This window comes from Phocoena sinus, chromosome 19 (genome assembly GCF_008692025.1).
Source record: "Phocoena sinus isolate mPhoSin1 chromosome 19, mPhoSin1.pri, whole genome shotgun sequence".
NCBI lineage: Eukaryota > Metazoa > Chordata > Mammalia > Artiodactyla > Phocoenidae > Phocoena > Phocoena sinus.
In genome coordinates, this window is record NC_045781.1 from 11,208,801 (window position 1) to 11,233,889 (window position 25,089).

General features: G+C 56.5%; 1 protein-coding gene across 9 annotated transcripts in view; it reads right to left on the minus strand.

Moving 5' to 3' along the window:
• Positions 1 to 25,089, minus strand: part of POU2F2 (POU class 2 homeobox 2) — a 103,520-nt gene that overhangs the window by 40,524 nt on the left and 37,907 nt on the right. For 3 of the 9 annotated variants that reach the window (XM_032614143.1, XM_032614146.1, XM_032614145.1), the window contains exon 2: positions 17,044 to 17,104. The exons of 2 other annotated variants lie outside the window; for them this stretch is intronic. The gene's annotated coding sequence lies outside the window, so the exon portion shown is untranslated. Of the gene's footprint in view, positions 1 to 4,481; positions 4,533 to 4,564; positions 6,963 to 17,043; positions 17,105 to 17,261; positions 18,946 to 25,089 lie in introns of those variants that run through there. 4 more of the 9 variants (XM_032614147.1, XM_032614149.1, XM_032614148.1 and 1 more) reach the window with 4 other exon arrangements.

The following is a 25,089-nucleotide window of genomic DNA, read 5'->3' on the forward strand; positions in this document are numbered from 1 at the left end:
CCCACCGCTCCCTCACTTCCTCCAGACTGGCTTTCTGTTCCTGCAGCCCAAGCTCTGATGTGACTCAGGACCTTTGCTCTTGCCGCTGGCCCGGTGCCATCTTTCCCCAGATATGCCCGTGGTGCGTGCCCTCACTTATTCCAGACGCCCGCTGACGCGTCCTCTCCACACAGGAGTCTTTTGATCATCCCACCTCACATGGTCTTTCCCCTCCTCATCGCTCTTCATCCTTTACCAGGTAGAATTTTCTTCCAGCACCTGTCACTAACATTCGAGTCTCCATGTGCTAATGTGCTTGTTTATCACCATCTTCCCCCACCTGAATGTTCATGCTGGGAGGACAGACAGCGTGTCTGTCCTGTTCGGTTTTATCCTCCTTTTTAAAAGGGCCGCAGGTGCACAAAATTGCATTAATCATAATCCCTGGTTCCCGTCATACTCCCATCACTGGCCTGGGAAGAGCCCTCTTCCATTATTTATTTGCTTATTTATTTTATTTATTTTTAATAATGTGTTCACGTGAAGCCACCACTCGACATTTAGATCAGAACTGTGACAACAGTCACACTGATTCGTGCCTGACGTGTGCACCGCTGTGTCCCCTGTACCCGACACCTAGGAGGATCCGTGTGCTAAAGGAGAAGTTAAGGGGCACCGTGCAAAAGAAAGATCACGGGAGCGCCCACCTGGCCTCACAAGCAGGTGGAGAAGAAATCAAAGGCCAGGCCCTCCGCTGAGCTCCCCTGTCCTCGCCGGTGTTCCCACCCCCTGCTCAGCCTGGCCAAAGCCTCTTCAAGACGATTCAATCCTACACCTGCACAGATGGCCCGCTGTGCCAGACCCTGTGCCAAGACATGGGGACACCAGGCAAATCAGCCTTGGCCACGCCCTTGAGGATCCTCTATGCACTCCTCCTTCCCCGCTCCCCGGCTCCTTGATGGTCCCACGATTGTCATAAGTTATAAGAGCCGCTAGCCGGCACCTGCTCTGTGTAGCCACGTGCCTCGTGCATCATGTCTTGGCATCTTCCCAACGATCCAATTAAGCAGGTGCTGTTATTATCCCCCAGCTTTTCAGAGGAGCACCCTGAGGTGGGTCAGAGCCAGCAGGTCAATTCCAGAGCCCAGCTCTCCTTACCACCAGGCACACTGCCTGTGTTACACTGATCGTATGCATCCCCTCGAAAATATGAGCGGTCCTGGGCCGCCTGCATCTCTGCAAAAGCAACTGAGGATGATGGAAAAGGTGTCAACTTTGAAGTCACATAACAGGTGGTTAGGCCCCAGCCGCAGGGCTCAGTGAGGCATGGGAGTGGGTGGGCAGGGGTGTCATGTGGCCCAGGAGTTATATTCACGACGGGCCTCATTAAATGAGATGTGCACTTTTGATTTTACAGTTGGATGCCACTGCCAGACCATATCACCTGCGGGATGCTCTGAATTTTGTTTTAATGAATCCTGCAATGACCTTGTAAATATCAGTCAGTGCGGCATTTTGTTGTCGTTGCTTAGAGCACAGCCTGTAACTCCATTTTGGCCTTCTTTCATTCTGAGCATACTGGGAGGCTCACAAATGAGAAGTGGCCTGGCCTCTCTCAGCCTCCGTGGAGCCTGCCGAGTCCTTGCTATGTGACCTCAAGCAAGCCACTCAACCTCTCTGTGCCTCTTCCGGAATTGTGCAGTCTCTGGACAACATCCCCAGAGGGCCCTGTTCCCCAAACATGTATTCAGAGGAGTTTAACTTGACGGAATCAGGTTGACTCAGACCATATGAGACATAGTCCCTGCCATCATGGAAGCAAACTGTGAGCTCTGGACACTTGAAAGAAAGTGAGGGCTCTCGGGAGAAGGGTAGGTTTTTGGTGTGATAAACATTTACTGAGATGGCGACAAGCTCCTGGAAGAGCTCAGGGACAGGGAATCTAGTTCTGCTTTAGACAGTTAAAAGAGAAACCCTGAACTACGGTTAGAAACACTCTGCATGCATCTTTTCATCGCATGTCTTCCACACTCGACAAGAGAACGATTGTCACCGTGCCCATTTTACAGATGAAAGAACTGACGCTCTGCAAGGTTGAATCATTTGCCTGGGACCCCACAGATGGAACCGGGATTAGCATCCAGGCAAGTGGACTCCACTTCAACCCCAGACCCCTGTGGGCCTCTTCCCTTTGGCTCAGCAGGAAACACGGGACTTGGACCTGGGCTTGCCGCCTGAGACATCCATGTGCCTCCCATCCCTGACCCATGACGGCCTCCTGCTAACGTGAGCCGTTCTCTGAAAGCTTTCACATTGCTGGCCCACCCTGAGTCACAGCAAGTCTGGGCTGCACGCTGAACGGTGTCCCCGGGGCCCTGGTCGCTTCTCCAAGCCCACATACCTTCAGACCTGTTCATTCCCTGCTCACCTCCTTCGTGGAGCCTCTCCAGGACAGGCCTCTCCCTCACCTTCACGCACGACCTCTTTCTGACAATGGACTTCTTCTCAGTGCCAAAAACACCAGGCACTTTGAGGTTTGTGTGGAGAACGCCAAATAGATAGAACCCAGGGCTCTGCCTCCCAGAGATTTCCCCAGAGGCAAAGCAGCACCTGTCTGGTGAGGGGAAATCCCAGGTGTGTACAGGGTCAGACCCTCACTCTGCCTGACCAGCTGCATGACCTTGGATTGGCAACCTCACTTCTCTGAGCCTTGATATTGGCACAGTTCCACAGCTTCTCCCCGATTCCTCCACTCCCCAGGCCACCACCATCTCCGGCCCCAGTGACATCAGCGGCCTCCTCCCTGCAGGTCTCTGTGCTTCCACGCCTGACCCTGACAGTCTCGTCTGCTCCCCACACCCAGAGAGGGTCTTTCTGAAACAATCAGGACGTGTCGCTCCCTTTCTTCAGACTTTTCAGGGGCCTCCCCGCTTTGGGGAATAAAACCCAAACCCCTTAGTCCGGGAACTCCCTGGTGGTCCAGTGGTTAGGACTCCGCGCTTTCACTGCCGAGGGCTCGGGTTCAATCCCTGGTCAGGGAACCAGGATCCTGCAAGCTGCACAGCGGCCAAAAAAACAAAAAACAAACCCCTTAATCCAGCCTACAGAGTCCTGTGTGATCTGGCCTCTGCTGACAGGTCTCCTCTCTCCCCGCCACCCCCACTCTCCCCTTCACCTACCCTGCTCTGAGCCTCGCCACCTCCTCAAACCAAGTTCTTTCCTACCCTAGGCCCTTTGCATGTGCCGGTCCCTCTGCCTCGAATGCTCCCTGCCTGGTTAAATCCTACTCATCTTTCAAGGCTCAGCTTAAATGTCTTTCCATCTCCGTGTTGGCTCCCTACTCTTGTCTCTCCTTTAGGGGACTTGATCGCAACTTCTCATTTTGCATTTAATCGATATTTACACTTAAAGATCTGCATCTCCTCTTAGTTTGTTGGCTCCGTGGACATCAGCTGTGCCAGTTTTGTTCACGTCTTTATCTCCAGTGCCCAATAGAGGGGCCAGCACACAGCAAGTGCTCAGACAAATGAATTGTTTATGGGGACAAGGACCCGAGGCAGAGGACTTGAGTCTTCTGAGCCTCAGTTTCCACTTCTGTCAAATCAAGACAATAATGCCTCAGGACTTCCCTAGCGGCGCAGTGGATAAGACTCCGCGCTCCCAGTGCGGGGGGCCTGGGTTCGATCCCTGGTCAGGGACCTAGATCCCACATGCATGCCGCAACTAAGAGTTCGCATGCCACAACTAAGGAGCCCATGTGCCACAACTAAGGAGCCCACCTGCTGCAACTAACACCCAGTGCAACCAAATAAGTAAATAAATAAATATTAAAGAAAAAAAGACAATAATGCCTTCCTTACAGGTAGTGAGGTGGTGAGGATCCCAAGAGACGATGAATATTGACGGTGCTTTGGGGAAAGTGCTCTTCAAATATAAAAGCTCGCAACAGCTGGAACCTCAAGGATGGGCCAGAATCAGAGAAGAACAAGAGAGGAGGGCATGGCCATTTTTCAAGTAACTTTATCTGCCAGACATTTTACATCTCCTTGTTCACCGTCTCCTATGAGATGGTGGCACTGACCCAGAGGAGGAAATCAAAGTTCAGAGAGGAGAACCACCTTCCCACAGTGTCACAGCAAGTCCGTGGCAGAGCTGGGATTTGAACCCCTCACAGCGAGGCAGTCACGTTTCCCATGCACCTCCAACAAAACTTGACCCCTTGCAGTTTTGTTTTTTTCCATGCCTAGTGGCATGCGAGATCTTAGTTCCCCAACCAGGGATCGAACCCATGCCCCCGCAGTGGAAGTGCGGAGTCCTAACCCCTGGACCACCAGGGAAGTTCTCTCGGTTCTTGACAGCCATTTGTGGGTTGGACCAACGAAGAGGGGCTGAATGGCAGTCCTGGCTCTGCCAGTCACTGGCTGGCGATCTTGGGTGAGCCACTTCCCTTCCCCAAGCCTCAGTGTCCCCATCTGCAAAATGGAAATAACGATCATGCCTACCACTTAGGGTGGCCGGGGGATTCAGCAAGAGCCCAAAGGTCGAGTGCTTAACATGCAGTGAGCGGTCCGTGAGCAGCTGCTACCTTGTTAATCTTCCATGTGCGGGAACAGCGTGAGCAAAGGTTCGGGGCACATCAGGGAGATGATGAGTAGCCGGTGGAGAGAGGGTCACCAGAAAGGACCTGTCAAAGGAGGGGCATCTGGAACCAGACAGAAAGGGACTCCCACGTCTGCACCTGGCTGCTGAGGAGGGAAGAGGGAAGCTGTGGAGGGGTCTCCTGATCTCCTTCCCCCCTCTACTCTACCAGAACCCTTACTTCCTTCCAGGTTTCCTAGGCCTTGGCCAGAATCCCTTACACCTCAGTCACCGGCTAACCTCGTCTCCGTCCCAGGGCCCAGGCGGGCTCCAGCTCAGCGGGGCCCGGTCTTCCCTACACAGCCCACAGGGACCCTTCTCTCTTTTGTTAGTTGGAAAACTATAATCTGAAGATAATACCAAATAGCTCATAAAGGTGAAAAGTGAGAACTGTTCTAGGCATAAGCAAGCATGTGGCATGTGAGCAGGTACCTGTGTACATACACCACCTTTTAAACAAACTGCCCCTTCCTATGTGCCAGAGGGATCCAACACCGAGCTCTTTACCCGCCTTGGCAAAGGGGTCGCTGTGAGACCCGAGGGGCGGGGGGGTGCGGGTGCAGCGCGAATGCAGGGATTCGTGGACGGGTGGGTCGCTGAGTCCTCGGGGAAGGGTGGCGGCTTGGCAAGGAGACCTGGGGTCATCTCAGAATCCTTCCTCCTCCTCTGCAGTGTCCCCCAACTTCCCATGGATTCAACCCACAGGAGTCTGAATCCCTCTGCTCTTTCCCCCGTCACCGCTCTGCCCCATCTTCCGGCCATCTCCCTCTCTCTCTCTCTGTCTCCTCTCCAACCTGTATATTGCCCGGGTCCTTCCTCACTTCCTCACTGGTTCCACACGTATCTCCTGAACACCATCCATGTGGCAGACACTGAGCTGGGGACAAGTGAAGCAGCCCCAGCCTTCCAGAGCTGACAGTGGAGGTGGCCCTGGGGTCTTGAGTCCATGCCCTGCACCGCTCCCTAAAGCACCACTCTGGTGGGGCCACTCCCCTACCCAAACAGAGAGGGAAAAGCTTGGCACCCTAGGCTCTCTCCGGCTTCACCTTCCCCAGCTGCCAGGAGAAGGGGAGAGGGCAGGCTTGCAGCCTTGAGATGCCTTGGCAGGGGCACCCGGGTGGAGGGGTGGCCATGCTCCCCGGCAGAGGGATCATGTCCCCCACTCCCTCCCCAGAGAACTCTGGGCCTTCAAGGCACAGGTTTTCCGCAGGAGGGGCCAGAAATGCCCTCTGAGCAGTGCACTTTTCAGGGGTAAACCAACGTTCAGAGCAGGCACGTGACTGGAGCAGAGCCACACAGCAAGTCTGTGGCAGACAGACAGGACCCAGCTCCAGTTCTCCAGCTGCATCTCTGCAGGTGTAGACCCGGCCGCCCTCCTCCCAACACTGGCACCCCCAAGAGAAAGAGAGAAGAGTTGCTGAGCTCTGTTCTCTGTGCCTTCTGCTGCCTCTCCCAGGACCTGGGCCTCTGTTTATTTCCCCAGCTGTGGGAGGGGAGGTAACCCAAGAGAGACTGCAGTGAGAGGGGCACGTCGGGGGACAGGCAGGACAAGAAAGTTCGAGGGAAAAGCATGCAGCCAGGCAGAGAAAGAGGGGTGCAGGGGAGGAATGACCAGGACTGTGCAGGTAGAACAGAGAGGGATGTGGAGATGCTTAAATCCCTGGAGGGAGAGGCAGCAATACAGGAGAGTCACACAGGGAGAGACAGAGACAGAAAGATGCAAAGAAGGAGAAACAGAGACGGGTAAAGTGGAAAGAGAGACAAAGAGAAAAAGAACAGAAAGTGGGAGGAGGAAGAACTGGCGGGGTGGGGCCGCCAGGACCTTCTGTAAATTGTTTCCCCGATGCTCTCTCATCTGGCCCTCACACCCGCACTCCTGCGGGGTGTGTGGCGCGGTCCCCAGACCTGAAGGGGCTGAGGCGGGTATGTGGGAGCAGTGTCCAACCCCAGCCTATCTCTTTCCCCTGCCCCCAGCTGCCTCACCGAGGCAGGGGCCCAAGTTCCGTGTGCAAGGGGTAGGGCAGACCCTGGAGGACCTCGACGGGGCGCCCCGGGGGTCCCCCACCCATTCTTGTCCCCTGCCTTCTGCTCCCCTGACTTCCGCCCACGCCTCCCTCAACCTGTGGCCGTCACCTCCCTGCCTGCCCACCCTGACACCCTCCTGTCCACCCCTGTGCCCCCCACACCACTCATCCAGAGACCATCTCTCTGCTCGCCTGCGGGTTTGGGGTTAGGGAAGGGTGCCCAGCGGCCTAGCTAGGGAGGGGGCTTGGTGGATTATCGAGGATGTACAGGACTGCGGCTGACGTGGACCAGGCGGAAGAGGAGGGGGTCGTGGTGATGGACGAGGCTGATTCTGCGGTGTGTGGGGGGGGGGCCGGCAGGAGACGGGGTGGAGGAGGGCTGGGGGAGGGGTGGTGAAGACGCGGGTTGAGGGGAGGCGCAGGACCAGGCTCACATTTGGCATTCAGGGCAGCTGACAATAAAAATGCTTTATTGCCAAGAAACTGGATCGATCGGGGCTGGAGGGGGCCGGCAGGGGGGACGCGGAGGGCTCAGCGCAGAGACCGGCGGCCGGGCCTCCGCAGCGACCAGGGCCCGAGCCGCCCTCCCCCCTGCGCCCCCCTCCTTGCCTCCTGCCCTTTCTCTCTCCTGCAGCCACCGCTTAGTTCTTATTATATTTTTTCTTATATATTTTTTCCCCCAGCTTCTCCTGCTCCTGTTATTTTTTTTTTTTCTTTTAATTTTTTAAAAAACTCGCTGCACTCCCAACGCCGCAGGCCGGGTGGGGGTAGGGTGGAGGCCTCTACCGAGGCCGGGGCCCCAACCCATAGGGCGTCCAGAGCTGCTGGCTCCGGGGCTGAGCCCCACTTTGCTTCCACACACCCACCCCCCGCCCCCATCTAATCAGGCTCCCCCCAAGATATGGGTGCCTATCTTCCCCTGCCCCTCATCCTAAGGGCCTTCGCCCACCCATGAAATGACACCCCCCTCTGGTGGGCTCAGGGCCCTGGCTAGGCCTTCCTCCCCTCCCCCCTACCTGGCCCCCCCGCACACTCCCAGAGCCATTTGGCTGATGGTCAGAACTGTCCGTCAAGGGGGCTCTGAGCCCCTGGGGACCCAGATGGGAGGAGGGAAGGGAAGAGGTCGAGGGTCAGGCCACGTCCCCTCAGCTCAGCTCCTTCCCCTCCCCCTTCCTAACAAAGGGAGCAGCGGCCTGACACTCGGGGGGTTGGGGGTGGCCTGGTACTGGGGGAAGCAGGGAGGAAAGAGGTTGTGGGGATGGCCGTGGGCAGGAGGCGGGGCTGGGGCCTGCCTGCCCCTCCTCTGCCCTCCCCCTCGGGTCAAGGCTAAGGTGATTCCTCAACCTCTCTCGGAGGCTGGGCTGGCAGGGGAGGAGGACCTGGACAGACAAAGAGCCGGAGCCCTGGGGAGTTGGATGCTGCGGGGGGACGCACCTGGGACCCAGGCAGTCCTGGCTGAGGGAGGGGCAGCAGACACCCCTCTGGCCTTGGTCTCACCCTCCGGCTGGCCCTGCCTCCCCTCTGTACCAATCCCTGTGGATCCCAGAGCCATACCGAAGCTTGGGGAGGGTTGGAGCTTGGGGGTGGGAGGGAAACTGAGGCCCAGAGAGACAGAGGCAGGACTGGATCCAGGATGGAGGCACAGCCCCAGGGTTCTCAGCACTGTCCCGGAGGAACCTCACCTTCGGTTCCCCTTCCTGCCTAGGGAGTCAGAGGAGCCCTAGATGGTGGGGTGGGGTGGGGGGTGGGCAGGGGTAGAATGTTCTTCAGAGACTGCAGAGGAGGCTGAGGAGAGGGAGAGGCTGTGTCTTCTCCTTTCTCAGGCCGCTGGGGTGGGCGGACCAGGAGAAAGAAATTCTAAATGTGGTCTGTCTCTAGCACTGGCCTGGTGCAGTTTCGAGGTGAAACTTCAAGTCAAAAAGGGCAGAAAACCAACGTGGACAGAGCCCTCCAGCGCTAGCGATGGCTTTGGAAGAGGGCGTTCAGAGAGGTTCTCTGGCACGCCCAAGGTCACACAGCAAAGAAGGAAGATGTGCTCCCGTCCGTCCTTGACCTAATCGGACACTGCCTCTGGGCCTCCCACCTGCCCACCCCAACTGAGGGCCAAGGGGAGCTGAGGCAGTGAATAGCTGTGAGCCCCCCACTCCCCATGCCCATGGGACAGATGAAGAGCCTCTAGAGAGAGAAAGAAACGTGAACAGCTTCTGTACTTAAATTCTTCTGCCAAGGTGGCTCTCAGGGAGAGGGCCACAGCCAAAAGGAAGAGGAGGAAGATACAACGGGCCTCTTTTGGCGGGGGGGGGGCGGCTGGAACAGGCCCCCGTGGCCTGCCAAGAGGGCCCCAGATGGGCCAAGGACTATAGGGGGTCCCACTGCCCTCCCCCAAACCTCCCCTCCCTTCTCTCCCTCTCTTTCTGGGCTGGCTATCGACCGGGTCTGTGACATGGTAGATCAATACGGCAGGGATATAAAGCCGGCTGGCTGGCTGCCTGCCTCTGCCTCTCTCTCTCTCTCTCTCTCTCCCCCGCTTGCCTTGCTTCCCTTTCCCGGAGCCGCACCCAGGCCCCACCCCCCCACCCCCGTGTACCCCTTACCCATGCCTCTGAGGGGCCAGGGCCCCCCAGCGCCACCCCCCTACAGCAGGAGAGCTTAGGGAGGCTGAGAGGTTGAACAACCAGGAGAGGGGGTGAGTATGAGAGTGGGGAGGGAAGCAGATGGGGATCAGGGTCACGCTGGCAGGTAAAGGGGCTGGGAGAAACTGAGGGACACACGCCCTGGGAGAAAGCAGGCATCCCCTCAGTTGGAAGCAGCTCAGGGAGATGGGGCCCTTTGAAGGTATGAGACGGATGGACCTCTGGGAGGTGGGCAGGGGGTACCTGGGGGCTGGGGAGACATTGTCCTGAGCCCATGGGGGAGGGAGAAGGCCTGGGGGTGCTGGATTAAGCTTGGGTGAATGGATGCCAAGAACAGTGGGGCAACCCCCAGGCAGCCTGCTGCCCACCCCCAGAACCCTGGCTTCCCCCTCCTTGGGTCTCTGTGGGCAGCTCCAAGTTGGCCTCGCCCCAGGGCCTGGACTGCACTGTCGGGGCGGGGGGAGGCGGGGAGGGCTTGTGAGGCATCGGACAGGAGATTCCAGGGGAGGGCTGTGGCGTCTGAGTTGCCATATGTGTAGGGTGTGTGTGTGTCCCCGGTGTGCCTGGGTGGCCGTGACTTTGAGTCCCTCAGCTCTGCGTGGGACCCCGGGACTGTATGTCCCCGCGTGTCTCAGCTACTGTGTGACCAGGAGTCTGTGGGTGTGTCCCAGGGGACTCGGGGGCTCTGTGTGTGTGTGTGTGTGTCCTTCCATGAGTGTCTCCTGTACCTGGATGTCCCCAAATGATGTCTAAATATGTGTAGGCAGATCTGCCTGTCCCTTGAGGAAGTGTCGGTGTGTCCCCGGGAGCATCTCAGTGACCCCCAGTGCCCAGGAAATCTGGTGTGTGTGTGCGCGAGCCCCCATCCACATGTATCTGAGCATGGATGGTTCTGTGAGCGTCTGGGAACCATGACACAAGTCCCCATGTGTCCACGTGTATGGATTCTGTGCCTGTGTCGTGGGTGGCTGTAGGTGTGCTTGTCTCTGGTGTATCGGAGGCTCTTTCTTTCCGAGAGTGTCAGAGATCCCGCGTGCGCCCCAAGCATCTGTGTGACTTCCGGCGTCCCTGTGTGCCGATACCCGAGTGTGTTTCCGTGAGTGGGTCGGAGGCTCTGGCTGTGTCCCCGTGTGTGTCATGGTGACTTGGTGCATATGATGGGGTTTCGGGTTTGGGGGGGTGTATCTGAATGGGGGAGGGTTCAAGGCCGAGACTGCCACTGCGATGCTGGCTAGCCTGTTTTATCACTACATCGTCTCCAAATCCGAACGTGAGGGCCTGTCTGCCTTCCTTCCTTCCCTGCCAGAGGCCCCAGACCCCTGCCAGGCTGGGCCCAGGGCCCCCTTCCCCAACCACCTTGGGTGGCCGGACCTCTGCTCCTCAGCACCCCCTGCTCTGGAGGAGGCCACCTCAACTCCACCAAGCGACCTCCGTCCCTCCCAACCCCCCCAGCACCACCGGCTCCCCCCACCCTCCCCCCACCACAAGTCCAGTCCAACCCAGACAAAAGCAATTACTCCTGAGGTAGGATGTGAGTGTGGGTGTTAGAAACAGAAAAAAAAGGGGGGAAGGGAGGGGGGAGCGACACACACACACACACACACACACACACACAGGCAGGGATGGACAGCCAGAGACCCGCAGAGACAAGGGACAAGAGAGACACACAGAGAGTGTGAGAGAACAGACAGGGAGAGACAGAAGATGAAAGAGACCAGAAGAGACATAGACAGACACAGGAGGCAAAGGAAGAGAAAAAGAGCAGAGAAAGGGCAAACGGGAGGACCCGATGGAGAGACACACAGAAACAGAGACCGGAGAGAGAGAAACAGAGAGCGCCAGAACACAGCAGAACCAAAAACCCAGGGATGGAGCTGCAAGGAGAAGAGGTGCAGATAAAGAGAGGACGGGGCCAGAGACAGGGAGAGCTAGAAAACAGAGCGGGGGAGAGAGAGAGAGAGAGAATGGGAGCGATACACAGAGGAACAGAAAGACAGTGAGAGAAGGAGATGAGGTTGAGAGATAGAGAGATAAAAGACAGAGAGGGACAGGCAGAGGAGACAGAGAAAGTGAGAGACAGCTGGTGAGAGGGACCCAGAGAGACAGGCAGCTAGAGGGAAGTTGATAATGCAGGAGAGACAGACAGCAAAGCTGGAGCGGGGCTGAAGGGAGACCAAGTCCAGAGTGACCTCGAGCGCTTTCTCTCTCTCTCTCTCTCTCTCTCTCTCTCACACACACACACACACACACACACACACACACACACACACACACGGCTTCCCCCCTCCCCCAGGCCAGTAGTCAGGGCTGCCCAAGCGCTCCCCACGGCCCTCTGGGCTCCTGTGAGCCACAGCAAAACAGAACCGAAAACCCAGGGATGGAACTGCGCAGGAGGGGACAGGAAGGATGGACAGGGAGGGTCAGGGCAGCAGCAGGGAGGGGACAGAGCAGACGGGGCTCAGGATCACAAGGGCAGGAGGGAGACTCCCTGTCACCGTCTCCCCCTGCCACACACAGGGACACGCATACCAAGGGCCTCGGCCGTTCCTTACACTCCGCCGGGCACGGCAGGCTGGCCAGGGGGTGGGGCCCCCAGAGAGCAGGCACGACGCCAGCCCCTCCTGGCCCACAGCCCTGCGCACCTTCCCGGCTGCCCTCAGCCCCGTCTCTCTTATAGCCCCATCCCCCAAGCCCGGTGGTCTCAACAGCACGCTGGCCCTCACGCGCGCACGCTCGCACGCTCTGCTCTCGGCTTCCCTTTCCCGGAGCCTGACTCTGCTCCCCGGCTGACTTTCGTGCTGTCTCCGTGGCTCTTTACCTGCTTTTCTCCGTTGCATCCTCTCTCCAGGCATTTCTCTGTCGTGGGACGCACTCTGGGTCTCCCCGAGTCTCTCTCTCCCACTCTACTCCTCTCTGGCGTATTCCTGGACCCCCCTTTCTCAGATGACCCCTCTGGCCCTCCTGTCCCCTCGCGCCCCAAGAGAAGGACGGCCGATGGCTGTGCAGGGGCCTCAGAAGCTGTCCTGGAGTCGGGGGGTGGGGCACCTCCTTTCTTGCTTTTCCTTCAAGTGCCTTTTTTCCTTCTCTCTTCCTCGCCCCCTCTCCCCACCCGCGGCAGGTCCACATCTCCCCATGGCTCTCTCTGGAGACAGAAAGCTAGACACGGACCCATATACACCCTGCACGCAAGACTGCAAACAGATCCAGGCTCAGAGGAAGAGGAGGCAATCAGGATGGGAGGAAGAGGCCAGACATGGACGAAGACCAAGACAAGGAAAAAAGAAGAGGGCGATGGAGGTGGAGCCCCAGGGAGAGGAAGACGAGAAGAGAGAAACCAGAGACCTGCAGAGACCGCGGGCAATGAGCTGGACAATGCCAGGGGTGTGGGTCGCACGCTCACTGCTGAACATCTAGGGTCAGACTCTGTGACCTGTCCGCTGCCACCAAGCCCTCACCAGTGTCCTCTGTGTGAAATCAGGGTCAAGTGCCTGCCCTCAGCCCCTGGGGCTCCATGCTAGCCGGGACGGTAGGCACTTCGGCCTTCATTTGCTCTAGGACCATCTGGGATGCCAGGGACTCATCGGTCCCAGAAGGTGTAAGAGTTGCCAGCCACTTTCACCCCCTCTGCATCTGTATTGCCCCACCCCATGGCTGACAGCCACTCCCAGTCCTGGGTGGGTGGCAGCTGTCTCCACCCAGCCAGGGACAGCAAAGGCAACCAAAGGGATCTCTAGCAGCTTCCCGGCACCCCACAACGACAAACAGCCCCTCCCATCCCAACTCCACACCCAGCGAGGAGCACCACCGCCTGCCTGCGCCTGGCCAACCTGCTACAGCAGCACAGCGCGGCCCTCAGCCTCACACAGCCGTGGCCCATGGACCAACCCCTGGGGCCTGCCCTGCAGCAGCCTCCCAGGAGCCGCCCCCACGCCGCACCGAAGCTGCAGCCTGCCCCACACCCCAAGGCCACATCTGTAACAGCACACATCCTATTCCTGGAGCCAAAGCCCTCACCCCGGGCACAACAGAGAGGTATCAGAGAAAACCCCAGGACCCCAGGGGGACCTACTGGCTTCTTGGTTCTTGTCTACAGAACACCTGTGCTGTCACGCAGGCCTGCACTCCCCGGAGCATCCCAGGGCCACACCTGCACCCTCCAGAGAGGACGTGCCCACCTTGCAGCTCAACGTCTCCTTTCTTACACAGCCCTGGGTGCTGTGCAAGTCACCTCCCCAGACCCGGCAATGGAAGCCGGGTCTCACCCACCGCCAAGCTCCTGCTTCCGAGGTATTCCAGGCTCCCTCGCACTCCAGGCAGGCCCCGGCACTCATGCCAGAGTCACCTCTGGGACCCCAGGGCCTGGTCCACACCGAAGGCCACTGTGTCTTTTTGTGGAAGGATGAAAGGACAGAAGGGAGGGAGACAAGGTAGGGACACAGCCCTGCTCCTGCCTCAGATGGCCATGGGGACTCAGACCAGGCCAGCATCCATGGCCCCCAGGAGTGAACCCCCCAGCCCGAGCCATAACTTCCTCCTTGGCTTCTCCTAACCCTCAGGAGACGCCTTCCCACCCCTCCTCCCAAAGACTCCCTGAGGCCCCCCAGGCAGGTGAATTACATCCTTCTCTCGGGATCTAGCGGCACAAGGCTCGGCACAAAAGAACCCCCAGGAAATGGTGGCTGAAGGAATAAATGGTAGATGTGGGTTTATGAGTCTATGTGTTCACTTATTTATTCATTCAACAAACACTTTTTTTTTTTTTTTTTTTGGCCATGCCATGTGGCATGCGGGATCTTAGCTCCCCGACTGGGATCGAACCTGTGACCCCTGCAGTGGAAGCTCGGAGTCCTAACCACTGGACTGCCAGGGACGTCCCCATTCAGCAAATACTTAATCGATTATTTACACCGTGCCAGGGACTGGGTGTCGACGTGTTAGACAAATAGAGACGCCTCTCCCTGCCTCAGCCATTCAGCTTAGGGCACGGAAACACTACCCGGAGAATACACGATCAGAGACGCGACAATGGCAAGACGGAAGGACAGGGTAGGGGGGCCAGTCCAGGCCGGGGGGGTTGGGGAGCCCTAGATGGAGATCTGAGAGAGGTGGAAGGGTGAGCCCAACCAAGAGTGGAGAGAAGGCCCTGGCAGGGGTGGGAAGAAAGCCAGAGGAAGGGCCAGAGGGAGTGAAGGAGGGGGAGCCGCTTGGGCGCCAGAGGCAGACCAGCACCTCCAGGGCTGGAGGGGGTCTCGCTCACCCTGGACTCCATGCTCCAGCTCCCTCCGGGGCATTGAGGAGGCCTCTGGACACGTTTTTGGGGAAACACTCACCTTCCCAGTATGGTTATAAAGCAAAGACAATGGGGGTGGGGGCAATGTTCGTTGTAATTGTTTTGCAACAAAATTAAATACCTAAAAGGGTGTGGCTCCCTTCAAGCATGTGTCCCTGGGAGGCTGAACTTTTCCTGGAAGCACTCAGACGTTTTGGCAACAGCTTTCAAGGCCAGTTTTAGTTTACGGACTCCATCAACAAAACATCTCTATTGTATAGTTGTCTCTAGTTTCTAACCAAAGCACCAACAAGTAGCCCCATTGATCTGTGATTAATATTAGCACTACTAAATTTACCAGAGTTGGCTCCAAATAAGACTTCAGGTGTTCCCTTCCCCCCCCCCCCCCCCCCCCCCCACAAATCAAAATCGTCCCCAAAGCACAAAGGTTGGCCACACGGAGGAGACTCCAAACCTGGAGTGGATTTTGGTGAAATGGAAGAATGAGAGCTTGAAGTTCAGACAGACCTGAGTCCAAATTCTGACTCTATCATTAAGGTTACCATGGTAACCTTAGGCCAGCTGCGCCTTCCTTCTCTGTGGCTCAGTTTCCTTCTCTTGCAACAGCGACTCACAGCTACTTCACAGGGTGGGAGGGAGTGCCCAGAACAGGCCCTGGCATAGAGGTGGCCCCTAACAAACCTCAGTTTCCTTATTAGGATATAACAGCTTTCTGGCACGTGTTACCCAATCTGTCGTGCGTATGTCCGTGAAACCTTGGATATTTAACAAACATCTATCTGAACACAAAGAACTAAAATCACAGCCCTGACTGCAACCTCCATCAACTCTGACACATAATTCCTTTTAAACACCTCTGTTACTTCAGCCCAATTTTCAGGCATTTCTCAAAGGCCAGCCTCTAGCCCCCAAATGAATTCTGCAGCCTGGAAGCTCCTTGACCTTCTTTTCAACGTCAAGAGCATCAGCGGATATGATGGTTCCTGGGAAAGCTACACTTCTGGTTCCCTGGAGAAAGCACACATCGTGTAGTTCAGACTCCTACGTTCCTTACCTGCTAGAATAGGGCCCATGGATGAGCTTCGGGGGGGTCTGTGAACGTCCTGAGGTTGGAGCACAATTGGGTAGACATAGGGATGCGTTTTCTTGGGAGAAAGGCTACACTAAATATTGTAAAACTGGAAATCCATGGGCCAAAGTTTGCCTGAAACATGTGGTTTGGGCCACAAGGGGCTTTATGAAATTTGGGGGTAGTTGCCAACATTGAAAAACCGAGAGATTTCACATTAAAGTCTGGACTTCCGGCTTCTCTTAAAAAAATCGGAAAATCTGGCAAGTGGCAGGTACGTCTCTGCTTGGGGACGGTCAGTGGGGCTGAAGAGCAGCTCCCCCACCCCCGCCAATGCATTTTCCAGTCCACCACGGTCCCTACCACACCAGATCGCAAACCCTAGCCTACAGCTTTCATCTGCTTCTCAAAGTAAGGCCATGACACGCCCCCACCCCCACCCCCCACCCCAGAGCAACGAGGCTATAAGGGCAAGCAGAGGCCTCCCTGGGGTCCTGAGGCCTGTGGGTTAAACCGTTCTGGTTGGGGCAGCACGAGGCAGGGTCCCACCCCAGAGGCCCTGTCCCTACCCCTCCCCAGATGCTCACTGCCAGGGCCTCACCAAGCTGAGTGGAGCCAACCCCAGAGCAGATGCCCAGAGCCTCTGCCTCCTGCAGAGCTGAGCGGCTAGAGGACTCCCGCTTCTGTCTGAGAGTCTCAGCGGGCTCCAAGGAGGGGCCTCACAAATCCTCACTTGCTCAGGGGAGCTTCCAGCTGCATTTCAGGCTCCTGATTCCTGAGGCTACATGCTTTCCTGGAGTAACTTCTTTCATCCTCACATCCTGTGTGTGTGTGTGTGTGTGTGCAGGGGTGCTGTTATTACCCTCCTTTGACAGATGGGGAAACTGAGGATCGCACAGCTGGCAGCAGGCAGAGCTGGTGCTGTCTGGCTCCCGAGCTGGAACCTGAAGAGCCTCACTAGGCTTCCATCCTCGGGACAGCGAGTAAAGTGGGTTCTGTTATTATGCCCTTTTATAGACAAGGAAATGGAGGCTCTGACTGTCCCAAGTCGCTCGCAGTTAGGAAGGGACAGAAAAGAGATTCTGACACGGGGGGGCCTGACCCCAAGCTGTGATCTGAGCCACCAAGTTACCCCCATCTCTCTCCTACTGAGCCTCCCTACCACTCATTGGCAGAAATCCCCACGGTCACCAACAACCAGAACCACGGATTTGGCCAGAAAGCCGCAGGACACACAGAGGATGAAAACACAGATCAGTCAGGGTAACCTCGCAGAGGACAGAGGCAGAACGAGGAAGGGCAGCATCCCCGGGGTGGGGCTGGAGATGAGGATGGGAAAGCAGGGACTTCCGAGAGGAGACTGGAGCCGGAGCACAGCAATAAGCAGAGCTCTGGGACCGTGGCCCTTACCTCTTGGGCAGAAGCAGCGAAGCTAATACATTCAAGCCACCAACCCGGTCCAGTAGAGAACCTGGAGAGAGAGGAGAAGGGATTGAGCATACTGAGGGAGTCGTGAAACGCCTCCACCTCGGGCAGAATGAGGCGCTCCTGGGGCCAAGGGACCCTGCACACCATCAGGATCCACACGCTGGTGAACGTAAACTCAGGTCCTGACAGCCACTGGTTACCTTCATTTCTGGGCTCTAAGCCTCAGTGTCGCCATCTTATGAATGGGGATAACTGATGCCTTCTCCTGTAGAACATCTGTTTTTCCCAGCAGACTGGAAGCTCCTTAAAGGGCAGGGACTGTGTCTTACACCTTTAGCCTTTGACAGAGGGCCTGGCAAACGTGGGGTGCTCATTAAGTACATGATGGATGATTGAGTGAATGGATGGATGGATGGAGGGATTAATTAATTGACAAACTATGTATCTCAAAGGACTGCAGGGAGGGTCAAATGAGAAAGAAGTGCAAAAGGGTTCTTCGTTATTAGGTGCCTGTGTGCTGTGGGGGGATGAACACGAAAGTCATGATGACGTTTCTAACTGGTATATTTGTTCGCTCGTTTATTCATTTGGTTAATCAGCAAATACTGAGGCTCATCTGAGCTGGGCTCCGGACCAAGCGTGGGAGGTATGGAGATGGATTAGACAAGGTCTCTGCCCTGTCTACCGAGAGCTTGAAGGCAAGCTGGGGCAACTGAATAAAGAACTGAGGTCCACACACTGGGGTAAGCAGAGGATGCAGTGGGAATCCCAGGGGAGGTCAGGGGAGACCCAGGGAGGATGCAACCCCCGAGCCAGGCCTGGCGGACGAATCCACTTTAGTCAGGTGGAGGGGCCGCACGGGAGGAAAGAGAATGTCAGGCCTTTGGTCACGCAGGGCTCAGCGAGAGACATGGGAAAGATGAGGCTGCAGAGATGCCAGGGGCTGCACCCAGCAGGGCCTGGTCCAAGCAGCTGCGGGGGAGGGAGATGATGCAGTTTGTCTTCAGAAAGGTCCCACTGCATGCTATGTAGAAGATGGGGAGGACGGCGAGGTCTACAGGAAATGGGGAGACCCTCTCCCAAGAGTGTTTGCTGAGCCTCCCTGCAGCCCTGCAGGAAGGCAGAGTGACGGCTGGTGTCATCCCCACTTTACAGATGCAGCAAGCGAGGCTATGAGGAGACAGACTTCCCCAGAATCCCGTACAGCTCGGTGAGGGGCAGAGCTGGTTAGAAAGCCCAGGCCTTTGTGCCTCCTGCTGAAACCCTGTTTCCTGCCCTCTGGGAACGTGGTCTTCTTGGAAAAGCTGCTTGAAGCCACACAAAGACCACCCTTGCTGTGGGTATTCAGAGAAGGAGCAGGGACTGGAGGAGAGGGAGACACTTCCCACCAGGCGGGTCCTGATGAGTGGACGGTGGGCGACATCAGAAGCAGTGGCTCAGAGAGGGAGAGCCCTGTGGGTGGGCTCACAAAGCCAGGAAGCTCACGGCTGCCTGACATCTGTGTGTCCCTGTGGGTGCACTCCCCAGACGGGAGACCTCAGGGGGGTGGGCAGGACGGCGTGGACCTTAACGTTTGGCAGGCTACTTTTCTATCTCACGGCAAATCTGCCGGCACAGATGGGGAAACTGAGGCCCAGGACCAGCCAAGGACACAAGGAATTGGTGGAGGCGGGACTGGAGTCCAGGAAGAGAAAAGAGAAAGAGAAAGAGATGGACTGAGACAGTGAGGAGAGTGATGATAGACAGATAGATAGATAGGAAGAAAGGAAAGAGAAGAGAGATGGGGAGACACAGACAGACAGACAGGAGGAGTGGAGGGAGTGCCAGCAGAGACCAGAGAGAAGCCCAAATGGGAAAGTAAAGAAGGGTGTAAAAGTAACAAGGGGTCCGCCCAACTCCTCCCCCTCCCCCTGCCCCCTCCCCCTCTCTCTACCTGGGCCTCCATCTTCAGGGGTCAAGCGGACCCGGACCCCTGGTCCCTGTGGGGAGGGAGGAGCTGGGGTTTCTTCCCCACTCAAAGGCTGCCCACCACCCGCACCCCCGCCCCCGGAGCTAATCAGCGGCTGTCATCTCCACGGTGAGGTCTTGGTTAAGGAGATTTAGGGCTGGGATCAATAGGAAATTTAAAAATCGATGCAGCGCGCAGGGCAAAATCGATGGCGTTTAATCGCCTTGCCGATTCCCAGTCAAAACAATTAGCCGCGCTGAGTGTTGAACACGGTGGCGACACGGCATTAACCGTCAATATTGGTGTAAGTGATGGCGGGGCGGGCAGGGGAATCCCCGGGCCTCTTAGGGGCCTGGAGTCAGACAGTGCCTTCAGGCTGGGGTCCCCCCTGCAGACAGCGCTCCCCTGCTGCCCTGGTCTCTGCCCTCTGCCCTCTGCCACCCTCATCTGCAATGCCCACAGGCAGGACCACCCCTGGCCCGTCGGCCTCCAATTCTCCTCCTCGTGCCATCTCCCAGGTCCCAGAACCCCTGTATTCCCCTGACAAATCCCTCTCCCAAGTAGCTAACATCTCCCCACGGGACAGGCAAGCCCTGTGGGAGCTGGGAGCCGTATTCCCAGCAGGACCTTGAGACTGGAAGATGGGAACGGGAGCTATTTAGAAGGTGTCTTCTCTGCATTTCACAGATGGGAACTTTGGGGAACAGAGGGCAAAAGCAGACGGCCCGTGGTGACCTGGCACGGAAGCAGGACTGGAGCCCTGACTTCCCTGACTCCGGAGTCCCTGTTCCCCGCAGCTGCCCCACACAGAAGGGGAAGATTCCAATGTTTCCTGGGGAAGGAAAGAAGGTCCTGGCCGCTCAGCTCTCCTAGAAGCCACTAGAACTGCTTCTGGAGGGCAGGCTGGAGCCTGGCTCCACTGGGGTCCCTACACCACCCAGTACAGGGTATGGCCCTGAGCTGGAGCTTGGGACAGGCCTGAGGATGACAGCGCCCATCGGCCCCCCACGCACACTGCCCACATACACTTCCACTGGGGAGCAGACGGGCAGAGCAACCATCTCCCACAAACACATCAGCTCAGCTAAATTCAGCAGAGTAGCCCATAGGGACAGCAGCCGGGGTTTCCGGGGTGCTAGCTGCGTGCCAGGTGTGGTTCGTTGCTCTGCGGGCATGATCTTGAAGCATCCTTACAACCCTTTGGTGAGGATCATTCTCTCGGTACAGATGAGGAAATGGAGGCTCAGAGAGGTGAAGTCACTTGCCCAAGGTCGCACATCCAAGAGGGGGCAGCTCAGTCTGACCGGACTCCGAGGGAAACGGGACACAGAGTGAACAAGGTCTAATGACCGCAAGCAAGAGAGTGGATGCAAGGAGGGGGTGCAGGAACCCGGCGCCTAGGCAGAGGTCCAGGAGGGGCCCACTGAGGCCCCTGAGGCAGGGGTGGGGCAAGCAAGGGGCGGGGCAAAACTGGAGACAGCCCTCGAAGCGCCTGACCTGGCAGGACGAGGATGGGAGATGGTGAGGCCGAGGCTGGCTCTCACCTTCTCTGAAATTGCCGGAGGGCTGCGAAGAGCCCCGAAGGGTCCTGGGGTGCTGCATGGGGAGGGTGGAGGCTTCCCCAGCCACCTGCTCCCCGGCGCGGAGGCAGGGAGCGTGTGCGGGCAGGGGAGGAGGTCCGTAAGATGAGCCAGGGATTGATCTGACAAGGTCCTAATCAAATGGTCAATATCGCTGACCCGACCACTTAACCTATTGATAAGCTGGCAAGGATGGAGCGGGCGGCGAGGGCTCAGGAAGGACGGCAGTGAGAGGGCTGGGGGGCAGCCCAATGGGCAGTGCTCAGGCCCACAGTGTGCCTGGGTCTGGGGGCCTGGGAGAGGGTGGGCAGTTTCCTCCTCAAGTGCCCCCACCCACCTCCCCTCTGATAGGTCATGTGTCTTCTTCTTTTTTTTTTTTTTTTTTGGCTGTGCGCATAGCATGTGGGATCTTAGTTCCCCGACCAGGGATCGAACCCGCGTCCCCTGCATTGGGAGTGGACCACCAGGGAAACCCCATGGTCATGTGTCTTCTACGTGGGGCTTCTACCCAAGCCTCTCCCGCTGGTCAGGGCCCCTCAGCCCCACCCTGAGTGAGGCTGGGAACCATCCCCAGCACCCAAGCCATTCCCAGCTCTCCTTGGATCGTGCCTTAGCTTCTCACACATATGAGGGACTTCTCTGTGCCTCAATGTCCTTTTCTGTAAACTGGGGGTAATTACAATAGGAAATGCCAGGAAACAACCTAGATGTCCTGGGACTGGTACAGTTCATGCTGGTGCGGCAGCCGCATAATGGGGGGCTGCAGACTTGTAGAAAGTATGCTTGAAATAAATTCATTGACAAGGAAGCTACATTCCGAATCCATTGTTAGGAAGGAAAAAAAGGCAGGTTATAAACTGGTATGTAGTTTATGGTTCCATTTTTATGAAACGCACGCACATACACACACACTTTTTTTTTATTTTCCTGAAGAGAAAGGTTTAGAGCAGAAATCAGAACTCTTTTTTTTTTTTAAGTTTTTTTTTTTTTTTGGCTGCACCGTGCAGCTTGGGGGATCTTAGTTCCCCGACCAGGGATTGAACCCGTGCCGCCCAATCCCTGGGCCCCAGCAGTGAAAGCAGAGTTCTAACCACTGGACCGCCAGGGAAGTCCCAGAAGTCAGAATTCAGAGTTTGGTCCCAGGCATCTGACTTTTAATACATTCTTTGGGTAAACTCGTAGGCATACTCCCATTTGAGAAAAAGCTATCTAGAAAGATAGGCATCAAGAAATTAATTTTTTTTTTTTTTTTTTTGCGGTACGCGGGCCTCTCACTGCTGCGGCCTCTCCCGTCACGGAGCACAGGCTCCAGATGTGCAGGCCCAGCGGCCATGGCTCACGGGCCCAGCCGCTCCGTGGCATGTGGGATCTTCCCGGACCGGGGCACGAACCCGTGATCCCCTGCATCAGCAGGCGGACTCTCAACCACTGCGCCACCAGGGAAGCCCAAGAAGTTAATTTTTTTTTTTCATTTAACTAGATGATCATGGTGGGATTTTTTATCCCATTGCATATCTGCATTTTCTACTTTTTCTACAATGAACATGTGTCACATGAGTTAACACCTGTTTGTAATTGCAAAAGGCGGGGCTAATGAGTCCTCCATCAGCAGGACTGTGGCAAGGCGCTCCGCAGACACACGATGAGCGGTGTTTCTCTGACCCCTTTCCCTTTCCCAGACAGGCTCGTCTTATGTTCCCCCTGCATCCAAGCCCAGCCGAGCCCAGAGCCCCCAAGAATGTGAATGAATCTGAAATCTGCTGAGTGGAGAAGCTCCTCTGGTTTCTCCTCTATTAGAGAGGACAGGGTAGGACCTAGCCGAATTCTGTGCCCTGTCCCCGCTTCAGGAAACTGGCTGAGGGCTTATGGGCAGGAGGGACAGCTGGAGGGGAAGCCGAGGCCCAGAGGGAAGAAGTGGATTTTCCCAGCATCACAAAGCCGGCTCCTGGGTTGTGCCATCCCACTGCCGAGAGGAGAAAAACCTGCAAGATCAAGTGTGCGTGTGGGCCAGAGGACTAGTGAGAGGGCGTGAGATTCTATGGAGCAGAAGAGCATGGTGGTCAAAAAGCTGTGTGACCCTGGGCAAGTCACTTCATCTCTCTGAGCCTCAGTTTGCTCAAACATAAAACGAGGGTAACACCTGCCTCACAGTGGTGGTGTGAGAAGTCAACAAGACCATGCTCACAACCAACTTAGGAGAGGGACTGACACAGAAAGGAGCAAGTAAGTGGTGGAAACGATATTAGGATTAGCAGCCCACAAATGATGTATGTGAGTAGGATGTGCAGGGTGCGGAAGGGAATGCAGTGCGGGGGGGCAGGAGGAAGGCGTGTCCTGGTACTCTGTCTTGGGGTGAACAAATGCAATGAAGACACCAGGCTCGATATGTTCCTTTAGGGACTTCCATGGCGGCCCAGTGGTTAAGACTCCGAGTTTCCACTGCAGGGGGCACAGGTTCGATCCCTGGTCAGGGAACTAAAGATCCCACATGCCGCGTGGCACAGCCAAAAATATATATTTATATGTTCCTTTGTTCACTTGTTCATTCATTCATCCATTCATTCATCCAATAAGCACTTCCTGAGGCCAATTCTAGGTCAGACCCTGTGTCAAGCCCTGCAATCCACATACGAACAATGGGAGTTCCCGCTGAGTTAGTAAAGAGGAATTGGGGATGGCTGGGCTGCTCTCTCATCTGTGAGAGTTGCTTGCCTCAGTGGCCTCCAAACCACCCTTTGAGGCTTCTGCTGAAAGGGGCCTAGCAGGAGCGCAAGCCCCCACCGCCTGCCCGGTGCGGTACTTCAGGTGGGTGTGCGAGCACACGTAGGAATAGTAAGGCCTGTGCAGACGGGCTGTGTTCACCTTTGTGATTCACAGCCCCGCACACCAGGCCTGACACTCTAGGGACACGCCGTGCTCGATTTTTTTTTTTCCTCTGTGTTTTTTTTTTTTTTTAATGAAAAAAAAAAAATGTTCAAAGCGCCTAGCACAATGCCTAACACCTGGCAGGGCCTCAATAAATAGCAGCTATTATTAGCATCATCATCACACACCAGATCACTCTTGATCCCTACAAAAACCTTATTTTGCCGACGAGAAAAATCGAGGTTTTAAAAGGAGTGATGTGATTTGCCCACAGCCGTGGCTGGGACTCAAAGCAAGGTGTGTGCGACCCTGCAGTCTGGGGTCTGCCTTTTCCTGTCATGGGGTGGGTTGTCAGGGTCAGGGAGTGGGGGAAGGGCAACAGTTGGGGGGTAAGCGGACGTGATGATGCGGGGGCAAGGGTGCGTTGGCTGGGGTGAGGGGGGCATTGTCAGGAAGATGGAGTGGAGGGCACAGGCCCAGGATGATGGTTGTGGAGTCTAGCTGCTTCGGCCAGCTGGCTTCCTTCCTCAGGCAGGAGGTGGCCTGACTTGCCGACGCCCCTACCACACTGGTAGGTGCAGGTCCCCTTCTGCCCCGGAAGGCGAGCTCCCTCCACTCGTGTTCAGCACCGCCAACGTCCAGCTCTACTGTTATACTGGACAACCTGGATGGCAAGGGACCCAGTCCTGTTCATCTGACAAACACCCACTGCACGCTCACTGTGTGCTGAGCCTCGTTCTAGGCAGTGGGGACACAGCCGTGAACAAGACAAAGTCCCTGCCCTCGCAGTGTTGACTTGCTAGTGGAGGAGGAGACACAACGGATAAGAATATACACCTCAGAGCTAAGAAGGAAGATAAAGCAGCTGAAGGGGTAGGTTACAAGATGTTGTTACTTTAGACTGAGAGGTCAGGAAAGGCCTGTTGGGGAAGGTGGGCTTTGAGTAGTGTTGGGGGTAAGAGCTTTCCTGGCAAAAGGAACAGCAGGTGCAAAGGCCCTGAAGCAGGACCAAGGTTGATGTGTTTGCAGAAGAGCAAGAAGGCCAGAGTGGCCTGAGCTTCTGGAGGCAGGAAGAAAGGTGCGGAAGTTGAACAGGCAAGCGGGTACCAGTTCATGCAGGGCTTCCAGGCTAAAGAAGATGTTCTAAGCGTGCTGGGGGCTCACGATGGCAGATGCAAGTTGGTCTCACCTTCAAAAACCAAGCTCCATCCTCACTGCTTCCCCATATACCACGTGGGGTTTTCTGACCCATTCATTCTCTAAGAACAAGCTCCAGATGCCTTCAATAAACCCTTGGAGTCCCAGACAAGGCTCCTTCAGGGTCGACCCTCCCATCCTGGGGACTCCACTGGGACAGGGAAGGGACTGGCTCATCCATGCACCTTGGCACCCAGGTAAGGCCTGGCCACAGGGGGCCTCAGAAAACAGCAGAGTGTCGATGGTCACTAAAAGGGATTGTAACCCTTGACCTCCACCTCCCAGCAAATCTCCCTGTGCGAGCAAGTTGTAGCTTGTTCAACTCCGCCCAGTGGCAGAGAGAAGGGGCTGGAGCAGGGGGAAGGCAGCTGTGTCACCGCCCTGGCCAGGCCTTGTCCAGGGTTCCCAGGGTGGATGGGCAGGGCAGGAGGCCTCCTC